Source organism: Sturnira hondurensis, unplaced genomic scaffold (genome assembly GCF_014824575.4).
Source record: "Sturnira hondurensis isolate 20B ecotype Veracruz unplaced genomic scaffold, ASM1482457v3 Scaffold0010099, whole genome shotgun sequence".
NCBI classification, from domain to species: Eukaryota; Metazoa; Chordata; class Mammalia; order Chiroptera; family Phyllostomidae; genus Sturnira; species Sturnira hondurensis.
In genome coordinates, this window is record NW_028082730.1 from 176,291 (window position 1) to 201,586 (window position 25,296).

The 25,296-nt window shown below is 39.7% G+C and overlaps 1 pseudogene; it reads right to left on the reverse strand.

Moving 5' to 3' along the window:
- Nucleotides 1-201: 201 nt before the first annotated feature.
- On the reverse strand, nt 202-1,064 carry LOC118995246 (lys-63-specific deubiquitinase BRCC36-like; annotated as a pseudogene).
- Between the last annotated feature and the right edge of the window lie 24,232 nt (nt 1,065-25,296).

Here is a 25,296-nt window from a genome sequence, read left to right on the forward strand (position 1 = left end):
TTGAACAGACTATCCTTCCTCCAATTAATTGCTTTCACACCTTTGTCAAAAAAAGGCTGGTTATATACTATGCCATTTTGATTAATCCAGTAAGTCTTGAAGTCAGGTAAAGTGAGTCCTTACAACTTTTTCTTCAAAACTGATGGAGCTTACTTAATTTTATACATGGATCCTTTCCATTTCCCCATTTTGTCTCCCACTTTATTCTAGAGCACTTTGTTCTAGAGAAGAATGTTCTTGCATAAGCTCTTCCTTTTCTTGTTGCAACTCCTGTAAATGCTGTTGGTTTTGCTCCAGTCTGTCCTCCAACCACTGCAGGAGAGTCACACTGATTGCTGACCTGACTGTACAGATTCTTGGTAAACACTGAGCCATTATGGATCTTGGTTACTGAATCCAGAGGTGTGAGACCATGATTCCTTTTATAAGCATCCTGTTCCTCTTGGCACAGGATCTTGGGCAGATCTACTGCTGATTCAAGGCAGTTTCCCAATGGTTCCATGAGGTACTATATGGACTGGGATTTAAATTCTCTTATACTCTGAGTTCTTTTGAGCCTGCATGGATAGAAGGCAGGTGTAGGGTTTCCCACCAGGCTTTTTTTGTTTTTTATCTTCTAAGAAAAATGAGAAAATAAGTCCTACAAAGCCTAGATCCATCATCTGGTACATGGCTTGTGTCCAAATATCAACATGAGCAGGCCATACACTTATATGGGGATGGGAATAATACCAGCCCACTATTCTCATGGGATGACCTGTTAGTTCAGCCACCCACTCTGCCTCTGTTGAGGCTGCAGATAGCTGCTCCGGAGAAATTTCAACTCGAGTCTTCCTCTTATCAGATCGTTGCAAGATGATGAAAGAATTAATGTGAACAATGTCAACCTTTTCAGCAATGGTGTGTATTTTAGTTCTGGCACATGTAAACTTGGAGTAATTCTTTGTGTCACCATTCATCTCTTCTATACACAGTCCCATCACCTCCTCCTTCTCTGTGCTCAGAGCATGGTTGAGACAAACTAGGAAAACATACAACTCAAGATGAACCACCTGCACCACCATCTCAGTTGGAACAACCTCACCTCTGCCTTCAAGGCCACTCAGGCCTGACCAACCCAGAGCTCCAGCCACTCCTCTACTCTTCAAATCAGATACTGTGCTCTATTCATCTTCATATACCCTGAAATACACAGAATAGATTACACATTGAGTTTTTGAACACTGTTGATACCTTACTCAGTTTCCTTACTAGGAAATCTTCAATTTAAACCAATTTAAAACTCTCCACCAAATGAGTGATTATCAATTCCAACTGTACCACACAGGGACTGTTGGGCAGATTAAACGTAACATCGTGTATCTACTCAAGGAAAACATTATACTAAAGTAACAATTAGGAAGAAGTATGCAGGAGCACCATGAAATATATACAGTGCAGAGTAAAAAGATACCAAAATATGTGCATTATATTTATACTGAGTCAGTATATAGGCTTCTGACTCAGAAGTCCCATTACTTGCTTTACTGATGAGGTATGTATGTTCATAGTGGACTGTTGTGTGTGACACTTAAGTACATTGTGAATAATTAATCAGACTTCAATGTGGCCTTTCATTTAACTCCAGAGTTGTAAAGACCGTAGTGGTATCAGTGTGTGGTCAGACCTTCATCATCAACCTCTGCAAGTATTGAGCAATCACAAGGGATCAAGATGGAAATTATGTGCTTCTTTCTCTCACCAATAGCACAAATAGAGAATGTTAGAGCTGGAATAGAGCAGGGACTATTATAAGCCATCATTTTACAAGATACAATATTATGGTTCAGAGAAATGAATCATTTGTTCCCAATAATGTAGCTAGGTCAGGATAGAAGCAAATTAGAATGCATTTTTTTTTTGTTTTTCTAAACTTTTTTTAAAATTTTCACTACTACTGTTGTTTATTAGATCTCATAAAATAGGATTAAGTGTTTGGGAATGTAGATAAGGCAGTTTAACATTAAAATGTGAGATGCTTAGTGATTTTAGGTTTCAGGAGATTTCTTAGTCAGATTACTGCCTTTTAAAAACAATATGCTTAAAATGTAAGCAGTTTCCTATGGCTAAATGGAACATGTTTCAAGTTTAAAAAATTGTGGAGCATCTCTTTTGGAAGCATTATGATCAAGAACTGTGCGCAAAGATCTCACAGGGTTTGGTTTCTATTCCCAACTGTCTCTAGTCATGCTGTTACTGAAAAAAATGTGGGGTTCAGCTGCCTACCATCAAATACAGGCATAGGAGAAAGGTTGGTGGGGAAGAAAAAAGGTCTTTAAAAAATGTTTCACGGCTTGGGGAAATGGAGGATTTCCACAAAACACAGACAAAACCTACTTGTCACCCAGGAGGTTGAAACCCAAAATCAGGCCCCAGAATCCCACTGTATTCCTATCTGTCTGCCCTCCTGGAACCCAAGGCTGCTAAGGGGACAGTTTTCCATCTTCAGGCTCCCTCCCTGGAATCCGGATGGTCTTGAGCTGCAGCTTCCCACGCCTGGGGCCGAGGACCTCTGCCAACTTCTGCACCTGGTAGTGCAGGGCCTGCGTCTGTGCAGAGTAGCAAGTCTCTGTTCTCCCTTTGTTTAAATCTCCTGGAGGTTTCCCCTCTGTGTGATCTGCAGCTATACCTCCTTTTTTCAGATTAGATGGGAAGGTTAGCACTGCTCCCTGCCATTGTGTTAACCTTTAGATACATATGGTGGTGTGACCTATGGTTTATTCCTTAAATTAGGAACCAGAAGGGGATAGGAGGGATTTCCCCTTCATCACATTCTGCCTTGTGCAGACTCCATGCAAGGGCCCATGCCTGCAGCACCTCTGGCAAGGCTGGAGAAATCTGTCCTCAGATTCTGCCCCACAGGGGCAAGGGGCAATGTGATTCTTGTTTACCCATTACCCAGGGACACTGCCTCTCCTGTGCTGCTTTGGGACCCTCCCCTTTGCCCAGCAATCTGGCCATATCTCCCTGTGTTCATGAGTCTGTTGGGCCACACCACAAATCTCTAAAATGAAATTCTCAGTTCACTGTGTTGTTAGATCTCTAATCTCTATGAAAGAAGTCTTCCACCTGCTTTTTCCATATTTAGTCTAATAGGCCTAATTCGAAAAGTATTCTGTGAAATTTAGAAAATGTTATTAAAATACATTTTTAAGCTATAGTTTTACATTTACCTTGTGTATATCTCTCTGGACATCCTGGAATAGGTTGTATAAGGGGTGACCTTTTACTGGCAAATCTCATGTTGCCTTTTATTTTTAAATATTGTATTGATTGTGTGTGCCATTACAGTTATCCCAGTTTTTCCCCCTTTCCTGCTACCCTCTGCTCAGTACTCCCATTCTCTCCAGTAGTCCCACCCCTAACTTCATGTCCTTGGGTCATGCTAAAGAAGTATTTGGCTTCTCCATTTGTTATACTTTATCAACAGCTGCCTGTCTACTTAGTACCTGCCAAATATTTATTTTGATCCCTACAACATTTCCTCCATTGTCCCCCTTTCCTTCTGAATCCATTCATGTGATCTCCATTTTGCTTGCCAAAGTAATATGGATTTCACAATATATCATTATCTTATATATTATATTTCACAATATAATATGAAAAACTTCCACATCATGAAATAAGCTTGTTTGACTTTATGGCTGTACAATAGTGGAGATGCATCCACCAAATTAGCATTGCTCAATTCTTTGTATAACACAAGTATTGTTTTCTCTTTTAACATATGATTTCCCAGGCACAACTTCTAGGTCTTTTATGGGAGTCTGGGTTAGAACCCAAGAGGCAGCTGTATTTTTTTCAAACTGTGCGTGTGAGTCTCTTAGGCTGTCAGAACTCTTTCAGGGTTTATTATATTTTTGTTTGTTTGGTTATTTGGTTGTTGTTGTTGTTTTCTATTACTGAGTAGGAATACTAGGTGGTGCTATCTAATAATCTCCAAAGAAGATTCAGCTATACCCTGACTATGCATCAAGTTGTAAATTTGGAATGAACAGCAAGTTTATACAAAACAGATGGTAAGTAACAAAAAAGGATCTAGAGTCCTAACTTTTCATCAGCCTATATATACTATGTGAGATATATTTCTTTAAGATACTACACTGTGCAATTTGACTAGGGAATGCATTTTTTGTATGAAAACAAAGTTAGAATCTCTAATAGTACCCTTACATCTGTCTAATATCCAACTTAAAAAACAAAATCCCAGACTTCCACCTTAGCTAGTAGAGAAGAAAAATCCTGGTCAAAGGGAAAACACAAATATCCTCCTTGCAGGTTAAGAGAATCAGCAATAAGCTTCTAGAGAATAAAGACCACACCTTGTAATTTATCAAAGCCCTTCCGCACACATTTAGCCAAGTACTCTCAGCAGAAGATTCAATAAATCCTACTCACCAACATGTCAGAGTCTGCAGGACTGAGCAATTTATCACATATGCTGCTTCACGTAGCTGGTGAAAAGTGATGAGATATTCATATGTTGAGTTCTGACAGACCTATGTCAAATGCTATTTATTTATTTATTTATTTCTTGAGAGAAAGAAAGGGAGGGAGATAGGCAGGTAGAGAGACACCGATGTTCAAGAGTCACTTAGATTAGTTGCCTCTTGCATGCCTCAACTGGTGACCCATAACTGAGGCCTGCACGCCAACCACAAATGTAACCAGCAAGGCTTTAGTTCGCACCCAGGAACTCAATGCACCAAAACACATCAGGCAGGGGAAAATGCTCATTTTGAAGAAGCATTCATCCACAGGCAGATATTTTAAAAATCACATAGAAACCAACAGTGGGAATTTGAATAACAACAGTGTTGGAATCGCTCTGCCTGGTTTTGGGAGTTGTAACTGCCCCCCATGGCTAAGACAGAGTAAGCGACCTCCAGAATGCAAGCCACAGGGAGACAACGCTTGTCTCTGCTTAATCTCCCTGTCCCCAGTGCCTGTTCAGATAGTCAATGACCCTTCAGAGGAGGGGAAACCTAAGCCAGAAATAATCACTTGGGAGGCCATCATGGAAGGACTCAGAGGACTGTGACAAAGAGGGAGTGATGGACCCTCAACCCCCAGCTATTGTGACATAGCTCAAGTCCCCAAGTCCACTGGGACAAGCTCTTCCTGGATCTAAGCCACCTAAACCTGAAAACCTGTAATGTGGGAGATGGTGGAACCTCTTGCCAGCTAGATGGTATCTGGGGTGATCAGGGGTAAGAAAGAATTCCTAAAAGTCATGTGAAGCCTGCTTTGCTAAGATCCCTTTCAATCATATGTGAAGGGTCCAAGCAGAAAGTGAGTATGTCTCCCAAAATTTCTGCAACCCCCTTTCCTGACAGACTTACTCAGACTAAGCCCTCAGATTCTTTTCAAATTTTATTTCCTGTTTGACCCTTACCTCCTGTATTCCTGTGTATTATAACCCAATAAAAGCCATTGAGGAATGGGCTCTTGACCTTTCTCCTCTGAGAGATTGGCAACCTCTCCTTCACAAGCAGATCATGTCTTATTAGTTTTACTTTCACCCATGGTGGTAGGGGGGGCTTGCTGAAAAAGTCTCCCCCACAACCAAATCAAAGCCATAAACTATGTTCAACAGATCAAACCTCTTTCTTTCTAAATGAGGGTTTAGCTTATTTTTGCAAAGTTCATCTAGGGGAGATTTATTCATGACCACTCCAACCAATGAATGATGCTGTTAATTTATAAATGCTGACTCTTAAAAGACAGATATGGTAACCTGTGATAAAAATGATGTGATTTCACTCCACCTGGTGTAGCTCAGTAGATGGGGCTTGGGCTGCAAACAAAAGGGTTGCCAGTACAATTCCCAGTCAGGCCACATGCCTGGGTTGTGGGCTGGGCCCCAAGTGTGGGGTGTGCAAGAGGAAACCACACATTGCTGCCTCTCTTCCTCTCTTTATCCCCTTTCCCCACTCTGTAAAAGTAAATAAATAAAATCTTTTTTTAAAAATGGTGTGATTTCTTGGGAGCTTATTAGCTTCATCTTTCCCAAGTTAGAATTTCTAACATTCGTAAGTTCAATTGATGTTAAGTATTTTACACATAATAGAGGGGACAATGTAGTTTGTAAAACTCATGTGTATTTAGTTGATCAGGTATTTTCTAACTTTTGAGAATTTAATTGATCAAAATCTGTAAAGATTTAATAAGTATGAAAATGACTGAAGCGTAAGAATGAGCTCAAAGAAATCACTGAAGAAATACTAGTGAAACATTAGAGGGAAGATGATCAGGAGTTTGAAAATAAACATTTTGATGACAAACAAGTTTTTAGTGAAGACACACTTAAAACAGCAAATGCTACTAAACTAATCAAACATAAATAGAATACAAGCAAGCAGTCATCAATGTGAAAGTATATAATACAGGATGATGCAGCAATTGTGAAGCTTTTAATCCCAGACAATTCTAAATTGTTCTCCTGAAAGAGTACAGATTAGACTTGCTAAGTGTAGTATTTGAACACAATGGGAGTGTTACATTGAGAAAAATGTAGATGAATAAATATATTAATAGTTTGTGAATAAAAACAATGATATGCTAATCCAACACATAGTTACACCAGGTACAACTAGTCACACTAAAAATAAAATGTTAACAACTAAATCACTGTCTTCTGTGGAAAGCACCTGAGGGGAGTAAAACCACTATATTATGTCCTCTGTGTTCACCACATCTAAGGAATCCAACATATGCAGTCCAGACAGCATAAAAAATGCAACTGTCAACATAAGAGAAGAAAGAATAAGATTCCATCTTTACTATCAAACTGAACACTCTAATTCATAATAATATAAACTCATTTCAATTCCCCAGTCAATTTAAATACAACTCCCATTTTGCAAAGGCAAAAAACAAATGTATCTAATTTAGTAAGACAATCAAACATTTTTTCATTTTTTAAAAAAGGAATACTTTGGGGGTTAACAAACCAATCCTACTCATCTGAATGTACTGAAGCCTGTATATAAGTAGCCTGAAGGCTAAAAGTAGGTTTGCAAAACAATTTCCTGCACGTGTTCAGTACAAATAAAATCAAAAGCCTGGAAATATATACAAAAATCTCAATTTTCACTAATTTGCCATAAGTAATTATGCTTATACCTGCTTCTTAACTCTTAGGGAATGTTAGAATAAACCAATTTTTATTCAAATCACTACAGAGCTGGCCCTCTCCCATGTTCTGTGGAGTGTACTACTGCCTAACCAATCTGCACGCTCTCTCTTTCTGCTACAAACTGTGTGGTCCATTCATTCTTTGCACATGATCACCAAGAACTTTGTTACCTGTGCCGATCTGTGAAACCTACATTTTCAAAACATTCCACATGGTTCCTATGAACAGTAGAGCTGGGAAGCACCCTTTCAATTGGTCTGTATATTTCTTCCTCCTATCAGGCAATCTCAGTCTTTAAGTGTGCACCACAACTACCTGGGATGCTTGCAATAATGAAGACTCCCAGATCCACACAACACCCAATGCAGATCTGGGGACAGGCCCCAGGTACATGCATTTTTGTAACTACCCTGATGTCACTGATTAAGAGTCCCCCCCACCATCACTGTCATGCTTTGAGGGATACATTGCAAAACTGTGATGTTCTTCACATAAGGAATGGAATAAAAAGGCAGAATACTTTTGGGATAATTGGCAGCCACAGTTGTAACACAGGATGCACAGGGGAACACTGAAGGACTCAGAGGCAGTAAGAGTATATAGATTGTGAATGTCTCATAAAATAAACATATCTAAACCCTTCTCCTTGAACAGTTGAATCTGTAAAAATAACAATAGAAAAATGGTCAATATTTTGCCCACCAATAAAAAAGTCTATAGTAATTACTCCTAACTAAATACAAAAGGCAACAATAACACATAATCAAAATAACTTTTCTAAACCACAAATAAGAAACCTGTTTGACAAAGCTCACAATCCAAGGTTCACCATTCCCTTGAGGTAACTAGTAACTACTACTTTTCAAAGTTCATAACGAAAATCCTCAAATGATATATGGTAACAAATGATAACAAACAATATATGTTTGAATTTTCTTAAAGCCACTCTTAGAAAACTAAAAATTATTCCTACAAGCAATCTAAATGAAACAGAAATGAAATAATTTAGCCAAATTGTGGGTCAGAAAATAAGGTCAAATATTAGCCTCCTAAAGAATCAACTGTTTCAGACCTATCAGTAAACCCTAGAATTCATACCATATCCTTATACCCTGGCACATGGTGGGTACTCAATAAATGCTTGTGGAATTGAACTGTAGTACTGGATAAGAATTATGTAATTGTCAACCCACCGCTTTTCCTTAAAACTCTGGTATTATTTGAAATTTTGTGGCCAATCACATTTGTTTGAAAGTTTGAAGCTTCTTCACATGTATCTTAAAGTCAATTATGAATCACATATACCACAAAAAGAACTTAATGCTAAACTAAGGAAAGTAAAGACTTTAAATCTGAAAAACTTTAAAAATCAGTACAAAACTAATACACATAGGTATTCGAAAATGTGTTACTGAACCATAAGAAACAAAACACAATTTTTAAAAATTCTAATCAAGAGACAACACAAGGACTAAAACATGATAGAAATTTTCCTCACTAATGTAACATAACATGATATGTTATGTTACATAACATACTAATTATACTAATAAAATTATAAAATTATAATTTTATAATTTATCATAAATTATAAAATTTATACTAATGTTATACTAAAATTATACTAATGTTATTGAGTCAATCCTGACATTCAGTTGTTCAAACAATTTTGCTGTATTAATTATGCTGTGACCAGGATTATACAGTTTACTATCAACATGCATTAGTCTATATGGTTTGACCCATGGTGAAAATTTTAAATAACGGACTGGTCAGACACACCTTCATTTTGAAAATGCAACTACAGACCTGTAATAATAACCATAGCAAAGGTCAATAACCACAACAGGAATGAAACATTTTTTATCCAAATGCTACTGGTTCAAGTAAAATTAATCCCAATAAAATATAAATGTGATTTATGAAGGTATTTCTTAACATCCTATATCATACAATTTTGGAACTTTTTCCTAAATTTATTGAGGTAGCATTGCTTAATAACACTATATAAATAGAAATCTTAAGTCTAGGTATGGGCTGTTCTAGTGAGTCAATACCTATGGACAGAGAAAGGCACATACATAATGATTTCCTATTTTTGTTAAACAATAATTTTCTTTCATCTTCCAGGGCTCAGATCACATTATTCAGCAAATATTCACTTCATGCACCAAAGACTGTTCAATGCCCCAATATGGTGCTGTCCAAAATAAGTTTCTGAGATGAAGGAAATATTGAAATGGAAACAGAAGCCTTTGGTCAATGTGCTGACAGAGGAGATGTAGTGCAGTACCTATGCAAAACAGAACTGAGTTTTAATTTGATTTAATTTTAATTAATTCAAATTTAAATAGTCAAATGTGATTTATGGCTACCACAATAAAAAGAGCAACCCTAGTGCTACAGAAATAAAAAAAGGTACACAAAGCCGTGGCTGGTGTAGCTCAGTGGATTGAGCGTGGGCCTGTGAACCACACAATCGCGGTTTGATTCCCAGTCAGAGCACATGCCTGGGTTGCAGGCCAGTTCCAGGCAGGGGGCACATGAGAGGCAACCATACCTTGATTTTTCTCTCCTCCTCTCCTTTCCTCCCCCCCTAAAGACAAATAAATAAAATCTTTTTAAAAAGGTACACAAAGACTCTGCTTCATAAAGTTTCAACGCAATGTGCAAAAAAGGATACTAAAAAGTCAGTCCATAAATATATAGTTTCCAGTGGTGATTGCAGTGGTGTATTCTGCCAAGGGTGATTAGAGAAAGCATCTGTGCAGAAATGCTTATAGAAATCCTTTCCTATATGCTCCTATAAACCCTACACAAACATAGCACAGACGCTACTGAAACTGCTTGTCTCAGTCAGCAGTTTCACTGTTCAGCACCCAACACAAATATTTCTTGAACAGTATGCTCAAATATTCTATAGCATTCCCAAAATAGACGTAGCTGTGCAGTGCTGAAAATACACCAGAGACACCAGAGTTTAAAAAGTGTGGAGAAAACAATCTGCTTTCTTCCCAGCTAGCACCATGCAGCTTTTTAGACCCTTGCTTCAAAATACAGCAATGCAAAGACTGCCTCCTTCTCTTCTTCTCTTCCCCAGACTTTTACTTTGAATGACTAATTTTAATGACTAATGACTCAAATTTACTTTGAGTTTCTCCGCTTCTGCCAGGTCATAATCCTCAGCACCTCCAATTTACAAGCTGGCAGATAACACTTTTGGAAATACACTTTACCAGGCTGCTTAATGCAACATAATAATCCCTTTGCCAATCTTATTTTCCATAAACCAATAATTCCTGGAAAGCTAATTTCTGTCCAAACCCATCCTGATTCTAGACATCAAACACAATAGTCATTCAATAGGTCACAGGTGACAAAGAGAAGGCCCGCCATGTTGCTGTATCCGCCTGGCACTTTGTTCTCTACCCGGTCACAGTGCAGAGCTCTCGCTTAGCTGTGGGAGAGTAGTTAGGTTTATACAGTCCAAAGGTTGCCTTGGACCCTTTGAAAGCAGCCGGGAGGCTGCTATAGCCGCGGTGAAAGTGAGTTTGATGAGTTAATCAGTCCAATATCTTTCAACGGAAGAAAACAGGTCTTAGAGATGAACACATAATAGCGTATATAGAAATCGAATTATCAAATTGTAGGAATTGTTTATCAAACCTGTATCTTATTAATCAATGTTACCTCGATTTAAAAAAAAAAAAAGAATGACCCGGAAAAGGGAGACACAGTTTACTTAAGATGTGATGACAAACGCTTTTCCTTTTTCCTTTGCACTCTAAATGAACGAGGCCGGAAAAACGCAGTTAAAGAAGGTCGAAGTGGACGGGGAAAATGGGAAGTGGAAAAGGCAGAAACTGGTGACTTCAAATCCCTAGACTTACTGCTCCAAACCCGCTCGCCCTGGTTCCCAGGGGGAGTTTACAATCCGCTTCCTTCCTGAAGTTCCTTCGAGGGAAGTGAGTTACCACGGGCTCCCTGAAGAGGGAGGCACTGGCAAGGGTCCGGTGGGTGGCAGCGGCACAGCCCGCTGCGGGGGACGCACTGGGCCTCCCGCTCCAGGGCCCCTTTGTGCTGAGGCCCGCGACCCCCGCCGGCCCTGGGGACTGCGGTCGCTCCTTACCCGCTGGTCTCGCGAGAAGAACAGCGCTCTGGCAAAACTTGAAGGCGGGACTGGAGGAACCGCTCCTACTGACCCCTCAGGACCCCAACTACTCTCCCTCACAGTCACTCACCTTTCACTCCACCTCCCAGGCCGCCTCGCTGTTAGGGAAGTGATGTCTCCGTGACCCGGAAGCAATTGTTGAGTGGAACCAAGTAACCGCGCCAGGGATTCGAGTGCAATTACTGTACACAGTCAAGCAGGAAGGCACTTGCAAGCCTGTGCCACCTTGGTTTCTTCCTAGGTAGTGCACGACCCAGCTTTCTCTGCTCCTTTGATATTTGGGAGGGAGCACAGTGTGAACAGTTTTAAGTTAGCTTTGAAAAGGTCAAGGATCTAAAGAATAAGAGTATGTGGTACATTTAAAAAGAGGAATGACAGTATGAATTTTCCAACAGACACACTTTGGAGGAGACCACAGCTTCAACCAAATGGATACAGAAACTAATACTGCAAAGCAAGCTGTGAAAATAAACGTTTATGAAGTAATTATTAACACTATAAAAGTTGAGACGTTCCTAGCCCTCTCTGCAATATCAGAAACTACTCTAAGATGTATCGCAGTGCGGTATACAGTCATATGTTCGCACGTGTAACCACTTGCACCGTTTTTCTTATAAAAGTCTTCAGACTGTGCTCTGCTTGAGCCAATATTTTGACTCCAGCATCACTGTTTTATGACTTTTTGTTGTTGCAGAAGCAGCAAGTAAGCTGTTCACTGACTACCCATATACTACAAAAATGAAATAGCATGTGTCCAGCAATTTCTTTCAAAAGGAGGACCAAAGTTACTTCAGTCCTGTTCTCTATAAAACTTCTAAAAAAAAATCTTTATGACAAAAAAACAAAATCCACCGAAAGGTCATGCCTAAAATTGTTTTTGCTTTTTGGTTTTAAATAATAATTTGAGCTAATAGAAGTTTGGATATAAGTTTAATTAATTACTACCTTTCTTAGAAAATATATTTCCTAAAAGAATATACCATGTGGACTAGAGTTACACTTATTCAACAGTCCAAAGTGCCTTATATAATTTTAGGTACTTATCTTATTCACGGTGTTTCTTTAGTATCTTTAACCAACACCACATTATAAAAAGCTGGGTACAAGCAGTGAGCTGTCCTTCGTGATTCTGACAAATGTGGAGACCATAATCCTTCTATTCCAGGTATGCCAAGTCAGATTAGTTTTCAATAAATTATTGCAATTAAGATCTCTCTCACTTACACCTATACTACCAATGTCTGATATGTTCAAAGTGGACTCATATCACAAGCATTTAACTTAACTATACATAAATAGAATCAACTCTGCACACTCTGTATGTGCTCAGAAAGACAATCCTATTCAACCTGGCCCTTAAAGCTCAGTCAAATATTTCATCTGATTCTTAGCTCAAGAATGATTAATCTGATTCAAATTTGGAGGAAATACTTCTATGATGGACTTATTGAGAAATAATATAATATACTCCGCCCTGGCTGGTGTAGTTCACTGGATTGAGCATGGGCCTGTGAAGCAAATGGTCACTGGTTCAATTCCCAGTCAGGGCATATTCCTGGGTTGCAGGCCAGGTCCCCAGTAGGGGACATATGAGAGGCAATCACACATTGATGTTTCTCTCCCTCTCTTTCTCCTCCCCTTCCCCTCTCTCTAAAAATAAATAAATTAATTAAAAAATATAATATACTCCTAGGTAAACCAAAGGCTTTTTTTGTGGGTGATTTTGATCATATAAGGATTTTGGCATACACATGACAGAATGCATCTAACCCCTACCTAAAATGCCACTCTACATTACTTGTTAAAAAGTGTAAAATAGTTTAAGCCTTCAAAGTATGAGATTGATAGAGCACCCATTTACGGAATAGCCATTTTTACTTAGCCTTTTTACTTAGCCATTAAGTGATAATGTTTGAATTATATAGAAAGATATGAAAATATGTGAAATGTGAGGTAAGTGCTTAAACTATAGTAACTGAAATATACTGTATGATGGTACCTATTTAAAAATACAGTCAAACCTGACTGGCGTGACTCAGTAGACTGAGTGCCGGCCTGCAAAACAATGGTCACACCTCTGTACTTGTCAGTTTCAGAACTCATCAAACCCTGCACTTGTCCCATTGAGATGAGAAATATGTTTCAGAACTTGGCCCTTGATTTCAACACATTGCACTTGCTAGAGTTTGTATGAGTAACAGCACTGCCCCATAGAAGAAAATGCTTATCACTCACTACTTGCTTGGTTTTCATCAGCTTCCCCACTTGTCAACGAGTCTCAGAATGAATTAACAAGTACTGAGATACCAATGTATGGGGGTATACTCTTGGGAAAACTTACTCTGGGTTGGTGGAAGTATAGGTGGTTTATAAAAATTTTAGTGCTTTTTTCCCCTAAATGTCTTAGTTTGATTTTAAAACCAGCATAAGAAATATTTATTTTGCATCTCTTCTGTAAGTTTGCCACTGAAGATATTTATATTATGTTTATTCTACATAGTCTATGTAAAGGATCTATATAACAAACTCCTCTTTTATTTTAGATTCAGGTAGAAGGATGATTTTTTTTAAAGAAACATTCACATCTTCTTTTATTTAAAACAAAACAGAGCAAAAAAATCCCTGGCTTATGTGGCTTGTTGCATTGAGTGCTGGCCTGTGAACCAGGTGGATTCCAAGTCAGGGCATATGCTGTGCTTCAAGTCAGGTCCCCTGTAGGGGGCACACATGAGGCAACCACACATTGATGTTTTTTCTCCCTCTCTGTCTCTCTTCCTTCTGCCCTCTCTAAAATTAAATAAATAAAATTTGAAAAAAAGTAAACAACCCCCTCTTCCCATAAGAATCACATTGCCTGGTATGCTTACCTTACATGCAGAAAATTGAAAGCTGCATTTGTGTGCAAAACAGAGCATCATGTTAGTAAGCAGCACATCACTATCTATACTCTTCTGTATCTTCCAGATGTTCAATTCTATTTTTGTAAATTCCCTTATTCTGTTCTACATTTTACATCTAAACTTTCTCAAATAATTTTAAAATATCATGGAAAATGAGTTATGTAATGTGGACATTCTTGATTAAGAATGTGTTGTTAATTCTCTGATTTTGTACCAAAAACTATACAATTAGAATTTGGTTTCCTGTGGAAGAAAAAGTATATCTACTTTGAATTGTAAATGTAACAGAAGAGGATTTGAACACTACACATAGTACATCCTGAGCCATCTGACCTAAGGGTATCAACTTATAAAGAAAGGATACTCCAAGATAAAAGTCATAAGAAATCAACTTCCTATGTTTATTATGCATATGATAATTTTCCTATAGGATGAGAACTAATTTAAATTAGGAACTAGATTTTATTTTTTTAATAATTTTTTATTTAATTCTTGTTCATGTACAGCTTTCTGGCTTATATTCCCAACTCTGTCCACCCCCCCATGCGACCTACCTCCCTCCCATTTCCACCCCCCAACCTTAGGTATTGTCCATGTGGCCTTTATACTTGTTCATGTGAGTCCATCCCCTTTTCCCCTATGATTCTCTCCCCTCTCCCCTCTGGACACTGTCAGCCTGTTCCCTATTTCAGTGTCTTTGGCCATATTTTGCTTGCTTCTTTGTTTTGTTTAGATTCCTGTTAAGGGTGATATCATATGGTATTCGTCTTTCACCGCCTGGCTTATTTCACTCAGCATAATGTTTTCCAGTTCCATCCATGATGTTGCAAAGGGTAGTAATTCCTTCTTCCTTTCTGCAGCATAGAATTCCATTGTGTAAATGTACCATAGTTTTTTGATCCAGTCATTGACCAATGGGCATCTAGGTTGCTTCCAACTCTTGGCTATCGGGAATTGTGCTGCTATGAACATCGGGGTGCATAGGTTCTTTTGGATTGGTGTTTCAGGATTCTTAGGATATACTCCCAAAGGTGGAATTGCTGGGTCAAAAGGCACCTCCATTTTTAGTTTTCTTAGAAAATTCCATAGTGTTTTCCATCTGATTGTACCAGTCTGCAATCCCACCAACAGTGAACTAGGGTCCTCTTTTCCCCACAGCCTCTCCAGCACTTGTTGTTTGTTTCTTTGTTTATGATAGTCACTCTGACTGATGTTAAGTGGTATCTCATTGTGGTTTTAATTTACATCACTCTGATAGCTAGCAATATCGAGCATTTTTCATGTGTCTCTCGATCCTCTGTATGTCCTCCTTGGAGAAAGGTCTGTTCAAGTCCTCTGCCCATTTTTTAATCAGGTTGCTGGTCTTCTTTGAGTGGAGTCGAGTGAGTTCTTAGTATTTTTGGAGATTAAACCTTTGTCGGAGGTATCATTGGCAAATATGTTTTCCCAAGTTGTTGCTTCTCTTTTTATCTTGATACAATTTTCCTTAGCCATGCAGACACTTTTAATTTTGATGAGATCCAATTTCTTTATTCTTTCCTTTATATCACTTGCTCTAGGGGACGTATCAGTAAAAATATTGCTGCGTGGAATATCTGAGATTTTCTTGCCAGTGCTCTCCTCTAGGACTTCAATGGTTTCACAGCTTATATTCAAGTCTTTTATCCACCGTGAATTTATTTTGGTGTATGGTGTAAGTTGGTGCTCAAGTTTCATTTTTTTGCATGTAGCTGTCCAGTTCTCCCAACACTATTTGTTGAAAAGGCTGTCTTTACTCCATTTTATGTTATTGCCCCCTTTGTCGAATATTAATTGACTATAGAGATTTGGGTTTATTTCTGGGCTATCTGTTCTATTCCATTGGCCTATGTGCCTGTTTTTGTGACACTACCAGGCTGTTTTGATTACAGTGGCCTTGTAATACAGTTTGATATTAGGTATTGTGATCCCTCCTACTTTGTTCTTCTTTCTCAAAATTGCAGCTGCCATTTGGGGTCTTTTATGGTTCCATATAAATTTTTGAAGTGTTTGTTCTATGTCTGTGAAATATGCCATTGGTACTATAATAGGTATTGCATTGAATCTGTAAATTGCTTTGGGTAGTATGGACATTTTGATGATGTTAATTCTTCCAATCCATGAACACGGTATATGTTTCCATTTATTTGTGTCTTCCTTGATTTATTTCTTCATTCTTGTGAAGTTTTATGCTCACAGTTCTTTTACCTCCTTGGTTAGATTTATTCCCAGATATTTTATTTTTGTTTTTGCTATATAGAATGGGATTTTTTTTCTTGATTTCTGCTTCTGCTGCTTCATTGTTGGTATACAGAAAGGCCTTTGATTTCTGGATATTGACTTTGTATCCCGCTGTTTTGCCAAATTCATGTATTAGTTCCAGCAGTTTTTTGGTAGAGGTTACAGAATTTTCCATGTACACTATCATGTCATCTGCAAACAATGCCACTTTTGTTTCCTCCTTTCCGATTTGGATGCCTTTTATTTCCTTTCTTGTCTGATCGCTGTGGCTAGATCTTCTAATACTATATTGAATAGAAGTGGTGAAAGTGGACAACCTTGTCTTGTTCCTGATCTTAGTGGAAAAGCTTTCAGTTTTTGCCCATTGAGTATGATGTTGGCTGTAGGTCTTTCATATATGGTCTTTATTATGTTAAGGAATGCTCCCTCTATTCCCATTTTTCTGAGTACCTTTATCATAAATAGGTGTTGAACCTTATCAAAAGCTTTTTGTGCATCTATTGATATGACCATGTGATTATTGTCTTTGCTTTTGTTTATTTGGTGTATTACATTTAGTGATTTGCCTATATTGAACCATCCTTGCATTCCTGGGATGAATCCCACTTGGTCGTGGTGTATGATCTTTTTGATGTATTGTTGGATGTGATTTGCCAATATTTTGTTGAGGATTTTAGCATCTATGTTCATCAGCGATATTGGCCTGTAATTTTCTTTCTTTGTTGCATCTCTGTCTGGCTTTGGAATTAGGGTGATACTGGCTTCATAAAAAGAGCTGGGGAGTTTTCCCTCCTTTTGGATTTTTTTGGAATAGTCTGTGAAGAGTAGGAGTTAGCTCTTTCTTAAAAGCTTTGTAGAATTCTCCTGTGAAACCATCTGGTCCAGAGCTTTTGTGTGATGGGATTTTTTTGATTACTGCTTCAATTTCATTTGCTGTTATTGGCTTGTTCAGGTTTTCTGCTTCTTTTTCATTGAGTTTTGGAAGATTATATTTCTGTAGAAATTTGTCCATTCCACCTAGGTTTTCAAATTTCTTGGCATACAGTCCCACATAGTAATTTCTTACAATCCTTTCTATTTCTTCGGTATCAGTTGGAATCTCTCCTCTTTCATTTCTGATTGTGTTTATATTTGGGTCTTCTCTCTTCTTTTCCTGATGAGTCTACATAAAGGTTTGTCTATTTTGTTTATCTTTTCAAAAAGCCAACTCCTGGATTCATTGATCCGTAGAAGTGTGCTTTTACTTTCTATGTCATTTAATTCTGCTCTGATCTTGGTTATTTCCTTCCTTCTTCTTGCTCTGGGCTGTCTTTGTTGTTGTTCCTCAAGTTCTTGGAGGTGTTGGGTTAGGTTCTTTGTTTGATATGTTTCTATCTTCTTTAGGTAGGCCTGTATTGCTATAAACTTCCCTCTCAGGACTGCCTTCACTGTGTCCCATAGGTTTTGGTTTGTTGTGAGTTCATTTTCATTTGTTTTCAGAAGCTTTCTGATTTCTTCTGTAATTTCAATCTTGACCCATTGGTTATTTAATAGCATACCATTCAGTCTCCATGATTTTGGGTGTTTTGGTTTTTTTTCATTGGGGTCGATTTCCAATTTCAGTCCCTTGTGATCAGAGAAAATGCTTGGTATGATTTCTATTTTCTTGAATTTATTGAGACTCGTTTTGTGTCCTATCATGTGATCTATCTTTGAAAATGTTCCATGTGCGTTTGAAAAGAAAGTGTATGCAGCTTCTTTGGGATGGAGGGCTCTATATATATCAATTAGGTCCATTTCGTTTAGGGTGTCATTTAATGCTGCAATATCTTTGTTGGTATTTTGTTTGGAAGATTTGTCCATTTTAGACAGTGGGGTGTTAAAATCCCCTACTATAATTGTGTTTCTGTCTATTTCTTTCTTGAGGTGTTCCAGAATTTTCTTTATATATTTGGGTCCTCTTTGGTGCATGCATATATATTTACGATGTTAATGTCTTCTTGATGGATTCTCCCCTTTAGTATTATGAAGTGACCTTCAGGGTCTCTCTTTATGGCCCTTCTTTTGAAGTCTATTTTGTCTGATATGAGAATTGCTACCCAGGCTCTTTTTTTTCTTGTCCATTTGCTTGGAAAATTTGGTTCCATCCTTTCACTTTTAGTCTGTCGTGGTCCTTTGACCTGAGGTGGGTCTCTTGTAGGCAGCATATGTGTGGGTTGTGCTTCCTTATCCATTCAGCTATTCTATGTGTTTTAATTGGTGCATTTAATCCATTTACATTTAAGGTTATTATTGAAAGGTACTTATACATTGCCATTTGTGTACCTGTGTTCCTCTCTCTTTTCCTTCCTTTCCTAAAGCAGTCCTTTTAGTGATTCTTGTAGAGCTGGTTTGGTGGAGGCATATTCTTTTAGACTTCTTTTGTCTTGGAAGCTGTTTATTTTGCCTTCTATCTTGATTTAGAGCCTTTCTGGGTACAATAGCCTTGGTTGTATGCCTCTGTTTCTCATTACTTGGAATATTTCTTGCCATTCTCTTCTTGCTTGGAATGTTTCCATTGAGAAGTCAGTAGCCAACCTTATTGGGACCCCCCTTGTATGTTACTTCCTTTTTCTCCCTTGCTGCCTTTAGGATTTTCTCTTTGTCTTGGAGGTTTGCCATTTTAATGATGATGTGTCTTGCAGTAGGCTTCTTTGGGTTCCACCTGTTTGGGACTCTCTGCGATACCTGAATCCCCGTGAATTTCTCTTTCCTCAACTTAGGAAAATTTTCCGTTATTACTCTTTCAAGGAGGTTTTCTATCCCCTGTTCTTCTTCCTCTCCTTCTGGTATTCCTATTATTTGGATATTATTACATTTCATGTTGTCTTGCATTTCTCTTAAATTTTCCTCATTTTTTCTGATTCTCTTTTCCATTATTTGGTCTGTCTGGGAGATTCTCTCTATCCTGTCTTCTACCTCACTTATGCGATCTTCTGCCATATGGATTCTATTCCTCATAACTTCTACTGTGTTCTTCAGTTCAGAAATTGTATTCTTCATTTCCTCTTGGCTTTTACTAAGGGTTTCCATTTCCTTTTTCATGTTGGTGTAGTTTGCAGAGAGCTCACTGTAGCTCTGCTGTAGTTTCTGGTAGCTCATTGTAAGCTCTTTGAATTTCCTGATAACCAGCTCTTTGAATTGAATATCTGATAGTTGGCTTGCCTCTATTTCATCTAACGTTCTTTCTGAGACTTCCTCCTTTTCTTTCATTTGGGGATTGTTTCTTTGTCTTCCCATTGTTTGTGTTGCTCTTCTTGTTGGCTTCAGTTTCTTAAAGTGATCTGTTCTGGGTTCCTGGGTTTATGTTGTGAACGTCTGTGGTAAGATGCCTGTGAGATTCAGTGGTGCAGTCTCCTGCAGGTATCTTGGTGTTCTCCACTTCCACCTACTCCTCTTGTTGGCTTCCAGCTGGTCAAACCTTTTCTTCTGGTCTCCCTAGCTGCAGCAGCCTGAGGGGCTATTAGTGTGGCCTTTCTCTAGTCTTGGTGAACTCTAGCTGTTCTCGCCAGTGCCCTCCCAAGATCCAGAATGGCTCCGCTCTCCCATGTCCCGCTGAAAGCAGGTTTTTCCCCAGGCTTCCCAGCTCTGGCCTGGCTTGAGGGCATGCACTCCCAGCCAGGCTTTTCTGGTCTCGCAGGCCTGGGCTTGGACCTTTCCCAGTGTTGTGGCTGCACACACTGGGAAACTCACAGTTCTTCCAAGGTGGCAGCCACAGCCTGACTCCCAGTGCTTCTCAGTCTGAGCCCAGCCAGGTAGGGATGGATCTGGAGATTGGCGCTTCCCCAGGGTCCCTGTCAGTTGTGCGCAGCACCCCGAGGCTGTGTGAGTGCCCTCTGGAGTCCCTGGCTAGAGTCCCCTGGTATCGGGAATGCGCTCCACCGGGAATGCACGCCATCCAGAATGCACAGGACTCCCAGACCTCCAAGCTGGTGACCATACTCGACTCTGGATGCTTGTCATTCTGCGCCCAGCTGGGTAGGGATGGATCTGGCTATTGGCGCTTCCCCAGGGGCCCTGTCAGTCTCATGCAGCGACCTGAGGCTGTGTGAGTCCCGGCTGGAGTCCCCCGGTATTGGTATCGGGTATGCGCACCTCTGGGAATGCGTGCCACTGGGATTGCACGCCACCGGGAATGCACAGGACTTCCAGACCCACTAGCCGGCAACTACAGCCTGACTCCCGGTGCTTCTCAGCCTGCGCCCAGATGGGTGGGAGGGAGCGGTGATGGGTGCTCTTCCAGGGGCACTGACAGTATCCAGAAGCTCCCCGAGACTGCGGGAGCGCTGGCTCAGGCTACTGGGAATGCTGGGGCCCCTCAGTTCCCCAAACTGGCAAGCACAGCCTGACTCTCTGGGTTATCAGAGTTGTCCGGTTTGCTTCACAATGCCCACTCCTCTCTCTGCCACTACAGGCAAACTGATTTCTCCTGGTGTTTTCCAATCTGCACCCTGCTGGTTAGAGAGGATACGGGTGACTAGGTCTCTCATAGGATTGTCGTTGTTGCCCTCCCTGGGTTTCAGATCAGGGCAGCCCTGCCAGGGCCCTGGTGCTGCCCAGTGAAGGGCCTGCAGCCTCTGTGCTGTTCCCTCCTACCTTGCTGATCTGAGGTCCGTCTTCTCTCCTCAACCTCTGGTCATTCAGTGTCCACTATACTCTCTGGAGTCCTGTCATCCCATATGCTGGGTCCCTTTTGGGTGTTCACAGTGCTCCTCTGCAGGGCAGCCTGGTTTTTCTCCAGCGCGTGAAGGGAAGCGAAATTCTTTGTTCTACTCTGACCCCGTCTTCCCCAAAATCCTCAAGAAACTTTGAAGATGTTGTTGCAATCAGTCATCAGTTGATCTTAAAAAATAAAAAAAATCTTTTGGAGTTTTGCACATGAGCCGAATGCAGTCGCATAAGTCATTGAGAGCAGAAGGGTAAGTTAGAGATAATTTTAAAATGATAATTTAAAAATGAGGATAATTTAATATGTCAGTACTGCTTTGAAGAGGAAGATGCCAGGTGAACACAGTCAGAGGAAAATGAATTCTGTCCACTGTCCATGAGTTCAGAAGACTCCCAGCCCTACATGTGAGCCACAGTCCTGGAAAACACCTGAATTTTAGCATTGTTAGTCTTGAGGGAAGAATCCAGCCATGTCTGGTTAATTGTCTGATTTATAGAACAAGTTTTTTTCTAAAAAAAATGCTTGATATTTATTTACTTATTTATTTGTTTATTTATTGTATACAATTCCCCCCTTTAAATTTTTTTTATTTATTTTTAGGGAAGGGAAGTGGAAAGAGTGGAAAAGGTCAATGTTTCGTTGCCTCTCATGCCTCCCATACTGGGGATATGGCTTGAAACCCAGGCATGTGCCCTGGCTGAGAATCAAACTGGCGACCCTTTGTTTCACAGGCCCACACTCAATACACTGAGCTACACCAGCCAGGGCCTCTAAAAATGTGTTTAGTTGTTTTTCAAGAACAGTTTCCTCTATTCCCCACCCCATTCCACACCCCGAGTTTAAATGAGAGTTGTCTCAAGCTGCTTCTAAATTGGTAACGTGTTTTGGTCATGAGATGACACTGTTACCACAGTTGTGTTTCCTTACAACTTCAAAATACAACAGAGGTCTAATTAGACATGAGCATTTATGGCAGCACTTTTGTTCCTGTGATTATATATTAATAAAGGAAGGGAGCAAAGGGAATCAGACACCAAGCCTAATAAAATAGCAAGGTGAGTTGGACTACAAACATGCTTCACTGAGAAGTGGCAATATCCATAGGCTCCCCAGGGCACTGCTGAATCCTCCAGCTTTTGTATCTAAAAGCCAAGGTGGTGTGGGGCAGGTCCTTCTACTATGAGGCATGCTCAGTAGGAGCCAAGATGGTGATAATAAAGGCCTGTCTATCTAGCCTGGGAAATGGATCGGACTGGGTAAGGGTCACAGAATCTGGGAAGGTCCAGGAAATGGACTGTCGGCAGGAGGGCCCAGCTTAAGCCAAGAAGGAACGCGAAATTGATTGGTTAGTGTGAAAATAGCACCTGAGTCCTTCCTAAGCCAAGTATAATGTAATCAGAGCCTATCAAAGTGAAGCTTGTCCTAGCTTTTGTGGGCCTAGCAGCTGTGCAGAGTGAGACTGGGCACTGGATATGGCTACACAGTGTCAACCACAGCAGAGCTGGGAGCAGGTGCCAAACTGGTGGGATGAGGGCAGAGACTGAATGAGATGAAGCTTTGGCATGGAAGCTTATACTTGTTCCTGTAAACCCTTCCACTTTCCCCCCAAACTTCCCTCCCTTCTCCCCCCTGGATGCTGTCAGCCTTAAGAAGGCTGTCTTTGGTTATATTTTGCTTGTTTGATTGTTTTGTTGTTTAGGTTCCTGTTCAATACAAGATGAATGATTCCACCTGGAAAATGACTTTCCCTGAGTAGCAATGACATCACCAAAGAAAACTAACAGAACAGAATGGAAAGGACTTGACATGAGCAGGCAATGCAGTGAGTTCATTGTGTATCAGTCATTTTTCTCTGTCAGTGGGTTACTAATGAAGAGTCCACTAGGGATGTGCAGAATTCAGAGGTTGGGCCAATAAGAATTTAAAACAGAGAAAGGCTTATTGCGGGATTGATGCCATGCTAGGTCTATACTGTACAAATATTTAAGGTTATATTTTCATTGTAGAGATCAAGTTAAAAACTACCAGGGGATAGTGGAGATAATAGTATAGGTAAATTCTATCCCACAAACTAGATCGTCATTGTTTAGTAAACGAACAAGTTTTGATAAAGAGAAAATACTAGCCTGACCCATAGTTACTTTAAATTTGAATAAAAAATAATATTATATGCAATAAATCTTTATTTTTTATATTCACTAGCTTATTTTTCTTGAAATGATTCTGTTGTATTCAATGGCAGTTTCAATGTTGACTTTCATTTTTAAGCTGGTGAATTTTAGTTATAAGAGTTACAGGATGTTGTTCTGACAGGTGTGGCTCAGTGTGTAGTGCATCATCTCACAAAGCAGAAGGTTTCCAGTTCAATTCCCTGTCAGGCCACATGCCTGGGTTGAAGGTTTGATTCCCAGTCCGGGAGGGGTGGTGTACGAGGGAAGCAATTGACATTTCTCTCTCACATCCACGTTTCTCTCTCGCTCTCTTTTCCTTCCCTTCTCCTCTCTCGGAAAACCAAATAAAAAATGATTTTTTAAAGTAGAGGAAGTTGTGATCAATTTAATCTACCAAGTATTTAACTTTTTTTTTTTACTAAGCACCCTTCTCTATGGTGTGAATGAGATTAGGTGACTTAGAGTGTTGCAATAAAACCAGAATGATGATAATATTTTTAAAATATCTGCATTCCTCCCCCATCCTCACCCTTGCACTAGCCAAAACCACCTCTGTCTCTTGTTTCCACCCCCAAGTTTGTTTTGTCTATGTGTTCCTTGTAGTCATTGCTGAAAGCCCTCCTTCTTCTTGGCTTCCATACTCCCCTCTGGTGACTGTCAGATTGTCCTCAGTTTCAGTGTTTCTGGTTATACTTTCCTGCTTTCCTGGTGTATTGATTGGATTCCAGTTAAAGGGGAGTTCTTATGGTATGTGTCCCTCACCACCTGGCCCATTTCATTTAGCACAATGCTGTGCCATACAAGCATGCTCTTGCTGAGGGTAGGAGCTGGTTCTTTCTTTCTGCTGCCTAGTATTCCATTGTGTATATGTGCCATGATATTTGGATCCTCTCAATTCCTGACAAGTCATTTGGTTGCTTTCAGACCTCAGCTATTGTAATGGTGCTGCTATGAACATTAGGGTGCATAGCTTTTTGAGATTGGGTTTTCAAGGTTTTTAAGATATTATCTGGTGTGTGGAATTGCTGAGTCAATGGGCAGTTTCATTTGTAGTTATCTGAGGAAATTCCATCTTGTTTTCTAGCATGTGTGTAACAGTCTGCCTTTCCACCAACAATACATCAGGATTCCCTTTACTCCACTTCTTTTCCAACACTTGTTTGCTGCTTTCTTTATGATGGCCATTCTTACCTGTGTGAAGTAGTCTCTCACTATGGTTTTGATTTTCATCACTCTCTCTGATGGCTAGTGATGTTGAGCATCTTTTCATATGCCTGTAGGCCATTTCTGTGTCCTTCGAGGAGAAGTGTCTTTTTAATGCCTGAGCCCCTTTATTCATTGAGTCGTTTGCCTCCCTGCAGTGAAATCGTGTGAGTTCTTTGCACATCTTGGATATCAAGTTCTCTATTTTTTCTTGATTGATTCTTCCCTTGAGAATTATAAAGTGAGTTTCAGGGTCACTCTTCATGGGCTTTGTTCTAAAGTATCTTGTCTGATGTAACTATTGCTATCCCGGCTATTTTTTCCATATCCATTTGCTTATGATACTTGTTTCCAGACCTTTCCTTTCAGTCTGTTTAGTTCTTTGATTTGAGTTGGGTTTCTTTTAAGCAGTATATGTGTGGGTTATGATTTCTTACCTATTGAGCTACTCCATGTGTTTTGATGGAAGCATTTAACCCATTTACATTGAAAGTTGTTATTGATAAGTATTCTTTCTTGCCATTTTTTGTGTGCCTCTTTCCCTCTCTCTCTCTCACACACTTTTTTCTTCTTTTCTTGCAGACCCTTTTGTATCTCCTGCAGCACTTGTTTGGTGGAGGTGTATCCTTTGAGACTTCTTATATCTGGGAAGTGTCTTACTTGGTCTTTCATTTTAATTGACAGCCTTGCTGAATATAGTAATTTGGTTTGCAGGCCCTGGTTCTCAT